The sequence below is a fragment of the Artemia franciscana genome, chromosome 18 (genome assembly GCF_032884065.1).
Source record: "Artemia franciscana chromosome 18, ASM3288406v1, whole genome shotgun sequence".
Taxonomy (NCBI): Eukaryota; Metazoa; Arthropoda; class Branchiopoda; order Anostraca; family Artemiidae; genus Artemia; species Artemia franciscana.
Window position 1 is genome coordinate 16266429 of NC_088880.1, and position 6000 is coordinate 16272428.

The window sequence follows — 6000 nt, forward strand, 5'->3', positions numbered from 1 at the left end:
AAACAAGAATTCCCACCCTTTTACCAATACAGTTGTAATAAATTGATATGATCCTTCGTTGTAAGCTGTTTAGAAAACAAAAAATAAATTACTCTCTTTAAATTTTGGTTTCTATGCTGTAATACTTTCCAAACAAGAAAAATAGGACAAGAAAAAACATTCAATACTATTTAAAAAGATAATTAATTTAGAAAAATACTAGTACATAAGAATATGAGAGGCTGGAAGAGATCTAAAAGTTGGAAAATGAGTATGAAAGTTGAAATAGCCCAAGGAGATCAGAAACGCTAGATAAGACTAAAGAAAGCTAAAAGAGACTAAAATTGTCTTAAAAAGGGACAATGAACATTACAATTGCCTAAGGGTGCTGGAGGAGAGCAGGTACATCGGATGGGACTAAAGAAAGGTGATGGATTCCAAAAACAAATTGGAACTTGACCAAAAAAGTTGAAATAGCAAAGAGAATTTACAAAAAGAGTAAAAAAAAGGTTATAGAAGTTTGATTGAACTAAGAGAAGTTGGAGGGATGCAGAAATGCTGGATGGGACTAAAGTATACTGGTAAAGACAAAAAGCGTCAGACAACGACTTGAATTAGGAAGCCTAAAAGAAGTTGGATACGAGCAGGATAATTGAATGCCAGAATAGTCTTTTCATATGAAAGCCAGAATAGTCTTTTCACGATCAACAGATCGGGAATATAGGAAATTGTAGTTTCTGAATAAACTTTGGTTAATTCAAAAGAATGTATAGTAGCGCGCCACTCACTACTTGTCAAAATTAACCCGGGTTCTCCCTAAATTTTCCTATTTTTCTAATCTACTGAGCGTAAATAGAAATTTCCATATTTTATTCGCTTAATCTGGTCCTTTTCAAATTTTTTTCAAGGAAAGTTATCTTATTCATTTTTGATTTTGCCATATTTCAAATTCCATCGAACAAAATCAAATTTCAAACTTCTCATCAAAGTCTGTCGTTTAATTTTGTCATAAAGTTATTTTTTGTATTGTCTTTAGACTGAAAAATGTTTGCCATTTTAAAATTTTGACGAGTGAAAATGCGGATTCATAGCTTTTCTCGGGGTTTTTTGCCGTTTTAAAGTTACAATAATAATCAATTTTTGTCCAAATTTTCTCCGGCAGTTTAGCTTTGTGTTAAAATTTTTAAAGATTTTCAATTTTGGTTGTAAGGTATTTCAAAGATTTCCAATTTTTGTCGAATAAAGCACAATTTGCCAAGTTTTCTCCAAGGCTTTTCGCTGTTTTTCAAATTTTGTCAAACATAAGCACATATTTCTAGTTTTTCGCTAAAGTTTTCGATACTGTAGTAAATTTTGTAGTAAAGAATTTGCTATGTTTCAAATTTGGTCGAGTCCTTTTCACCAAGGTTTCTCACTATCTTTCAAATTTAATATGCAAGTTTTAAAACGGATTGTCCTTAGATGGGAAATTTTCAGTCATTTTCAATTTTTCTCGACAAGAAACACAGACTGCTAATTTCTGTCTAATTTCTCATTATTATCAGAAAATTTACTAACACAGAATAGAAGTCACGCATCAGCTCACATTTATCATCATCTGGAAGAAGTTCAGATCAAATTCATCCAAAAGACTTGCAGAGGGCAAATGTAGAAAAAATAGTACAGACTGCTATATGGCCAAATACTAGCTTCTTTCCTAAAGAATTATTTTAGCAGTGCCTGAACAAACTATTTAGCTTTGGCTACTTAGGATGCTCTTTATATATCATACTGGAACAAGTTATCCTGGACTGGAGAAGATTACTTGGTAAAGGTGCAGAGATGCTCTAGGTGATATAGGATAACAGTTACACTTTAGCATATGGCTACAATGAGATAGCTAAAAATAAACAAAGTATAGTATTCATGTTGCTTTATAAGGCTCCATGCAAATATAATGATTAAGATTGATTTTTCAGTGCTTTTTAACTTCGAAGATTTCAAATCCTAATTTCTTGTTTCTTGCTCTTATGAAAATAGTTGATAAAGATACAGATTAGCAACCCTAATAAAAAAATTATTTCTAATTGCCTATTATTAAATCAATTGGTCTATAAAGATGCACAGGTACTGTCCAGTAGAAATAGGAAATAAACAATTCACATGTTACTGTGTATTCAGTTTCTATTGGTAGAGCATCTACAACCTGCACAACCGTGGTATTTAATCTGAAACTTTACCAAATTCAACAGTCTAGTTACATAGTTTATTGGCCAGTAAATTTGGCCTGTATATAGAATTTTGGAAAATAGCAACTTTCTAATATAAATGATTATTCAGTGCGTCAAAACCTGATAATTGTAACGAAGTAGACATATCTAAGTAAAAGATAATGCAAATCTATAGTAGTTTCTTTTACTAAGTTCAAAAATATTTTGAGCTGATCCAAAATTTTCAGCAGCTAAGCACACAGAATGTTTTTGCTCGTTTCAAGTTTTGATAATGCTCTTTACTCTTATTAGATAAAACTTTTAGAGCATCTAAAATCAAACTGACCAACATTGATGCAGAAAACATTTTTTTCTTTTTTTTTTGTATTTTACATTTAATTCACCTAGTTGGTTGTTGTTTTTTTTACTAATTTTTTCTGCAGCACGAAGTGTCTTCCAACCATTAAAATTAAGCTGTTTTTACGCCCAATTTTACATCTATTTTCTTCTTTTTTTGGTGATAGAAATAGTTAAGTAATTGCAGCAAAGATGTTTGCTGTAAAAATGTTCAAGTCAAAATGAACACCCGAGATTGTTCATTCCGGAAATGTTTCAAATAGCCAGCGTTTGGCAATGAAGCGTATTTTATTATTAGTCTAAGGTTAACATTTGAACTGTAAATCAAAGTTACTCTTACCAATTTTCCAGCATAAACCTATATTTTGTATGGGTCTAGCAATACAAAGAGATGTTAGAGTAAACATTCCTTTGTTAGTACTTTAATTTCATCAGTAAAAAAAAAATCTGTCTTCAGTTTGACAAGCATTTACATGTTACTGTTTATTTTCTTAGAAGAAAGATTCAAAGGTCTTTTTAGCACGAGATTTTCTGTTTATATGTTAAATTGAAAGCTATGTAAATTATCTTTCTTTTCACTTTTTCACTGTCAGATGAAAAAAAAAGCCAAAATAGAACAAAAAGAAATAAATACAGACAAAATTAGAAAGTAGAAAATACTTAAAATTAGAGGAAAATCATTTTCAAAACAGTTCTGAACACAGTGGTTATTCCATGGATGGGTGGACGAGGAGGGTTCCAAATACTTACGTGCAGTAATTGCTTAACATAAAAATTCTTGACACAACCCACCCCAAGATATAAAGATTTTAAGAAGACCTGAAATCATTTAAGCACATATTTTTTCCAGAGTATGGCATCTAATATAATATCATTGTGTGGCAAATTAATTTGTAAGAAAAAATTCTTTAAATGGAAGTTTATTTACGAAACCTGAACGGCTTTGATAAAACCTGAAACGAACAGAAATCGTCATATAACTGGTTAAATTTTAAACCGGCAAAACTTACTAAGAATGAATAAATAAACCTAAAACGAGCAGAAATTATACTGGATTACAAAGTTAAAATTTAGAAACTGGGCTGCTCCGTTCCCCAGACCCCAATAAAACCTAAAGTGCCATTTAAGTTTTATGGAGAAGAATATTTATTTTGGCCTTTTTTTATCACGACCCTCTTAAAAATCGAATGTACGTTTCCAGCCATTTTCCATAATCTGGTTTCTATGGGGGAAAAACTAAACCATCTCTAATAACAAACAAATTTGTGACTATCCATTTTCTCTTTAATACTAGGGTACGAGTAGCGAAAAGGAGGATGTAAAACTCCAAATTTCAAAGAAGAAAGGAGATGGAAATCAGTACTTGCGTGTCTTTTGTAATAATCAAGCTTTTGACTCTCTATCTTTATCCATCTATCATATTATAACTAGTTTTTATCACAGTGCCAACGCTACTTAACACAATTCAATTTAATTTGGAAATATTTTTTGAAAACCGACAAATACTTTCCAATAGACGTTTGCTCAAGCCTCTCCAGGGAAACCAGCATACAAGTCGAATATAAATAAGAAGGGGCTGTATCGCTCAAGTCACCAGGCAAAGAAGTTGAAACTTCACACATGAAGGTCCTTCGCCCTGCCACAGTCGGACGTCGATTCTTCTGCTCTTCCTTTTTATGGTACTTGGTATTAACCAAGTGACATATAGCAATGGCAAAATCTGTCGGTCTGTCGGTCCCGTTTTTGCTACTTTAGGCACTTCTAGGTAAGCTAGGACGATGAAATTTGGCAGGCGTATTTGGGACCGGACCAGCTTAAATTAGAAATAATCGTTTTTCCATTTGACCATCCGGGGGGGGGGGGAGTGGTGGCCCGTTAATTCGGAAAAAATAGAAAAACTGAAGCATATTTAACTTACGAACGGTTGATCAGATCTTAATGAAACTTGATGTTTGGAAGGATATCGTGTTTCAGAGCTGTTACTGTAAATCCCGACCCGACCTGGTGACATTGGGGGGGGGGAGTTAGGAGGGGGAAACCTAAAATATTGGAAAACACTTAGAGTGGAGGGATCGGGATGAAACCTGGTGGGAAGAATAATCACAAGTCCTAGATACATGATTGACATAGCCGGAACGGATCCACTCTATTTGGAGTAGTAGGGGGGGGCTAATTCTGAAAAATTAGAAAAAATGAGGCATTTTAAACTTACGAACGGGAGATTGGATCTCAATGAAACTTGATATTTAAAAAGATATCGTGTTTCAGAGCTGTTACTGTAAATCCCGACCGGACCTGGTGACATTGGGGGGGGGAGGTTGGGAGGGGGAAACCTAAAATATTGGAAAACACTTAGAGTGGAGGGATCGGGATGAAACTTGGCGGGAAAAATAAGCACAAGTCCTTGATACATGATTGACATAACCGGAACGGATCCGCTCTATTTGGAGCATTTGGGGGGGGGGGTTAATTCTGAAAAATTAGAAAAAATGAGGCATTTTAAACTTACGAACGGGTGATTGGATCTCAATGAAACTTGATATTTAGAAGGACATCGTGTCTCAGAGCTCTTATTTTAAATCCCGACCGGACCTGGTGACATTAAGGGGAGTTGGGAGGGGGAAACCTAAAATCCTGGAAAACACTCAGAGTGGAGGGATCGGGATGAAACTTGGCGGGAAAAATAAGCAGAAATCCTAGATACATGATTGACAAAACCGGAACGGATCCACTCTTTTTGGGGTAGTTGGGAGGGTGTTAATTCTAAAAACTTAGGGAAAATGAGGTACTATTAACTTACGAGTAGGTTATCGGATCTGAATGAGGTTTAATATTTAGAAGGATATCGTGTCTTAAAGCTCTTATTTTAAGTCCAGACCGGATCTGGTGATATTGGGGGAGTTTCGGGTGGGGGAACCTAAAATCATGGAAAACACTTAGATTGGAGGGAGCAGGATGAACTATTGTGGGAAAAAAAGCAGAAGTCTTAGATACGTGATTTAAATAATTGGAAAGGATCCGCTCTATTGAGGGGGGGGGGGTTAATTATGGAAAATTAGAAAAAATGACGTATTTTTAAGTTACGAAGGAGTGATCGGATGAAAGGAGTGATCAAAATGATCTTCATGAAACTTCATATTTAGAAGGACCTCGTAACTCTTATTTGAAATCTCAACCGCATCCAGCGTCATTTGGGGGGGCAGTTGGGGGGACCAGAAATCTTAGAAAATACTTAAAGCGGAGAGATCAGGATGAAACTGGATGGGAAGAATAAAAACCTGTCTAAGATATGTGACTGACATAACCGGACCGGATCTGCTCTCTTTGGTGGAGTTGGAGGGGGGGTAATTTTGAAAATTGAGGTATTTGTAACTTGCGAAAGGGTGACCAGATCTTAATGAAATTTGATATTTAGAAGGATCCTGTGCTTTAAAGCTCTAATTTTAAATTCCGATCAGATCCTGTGACATTGGAT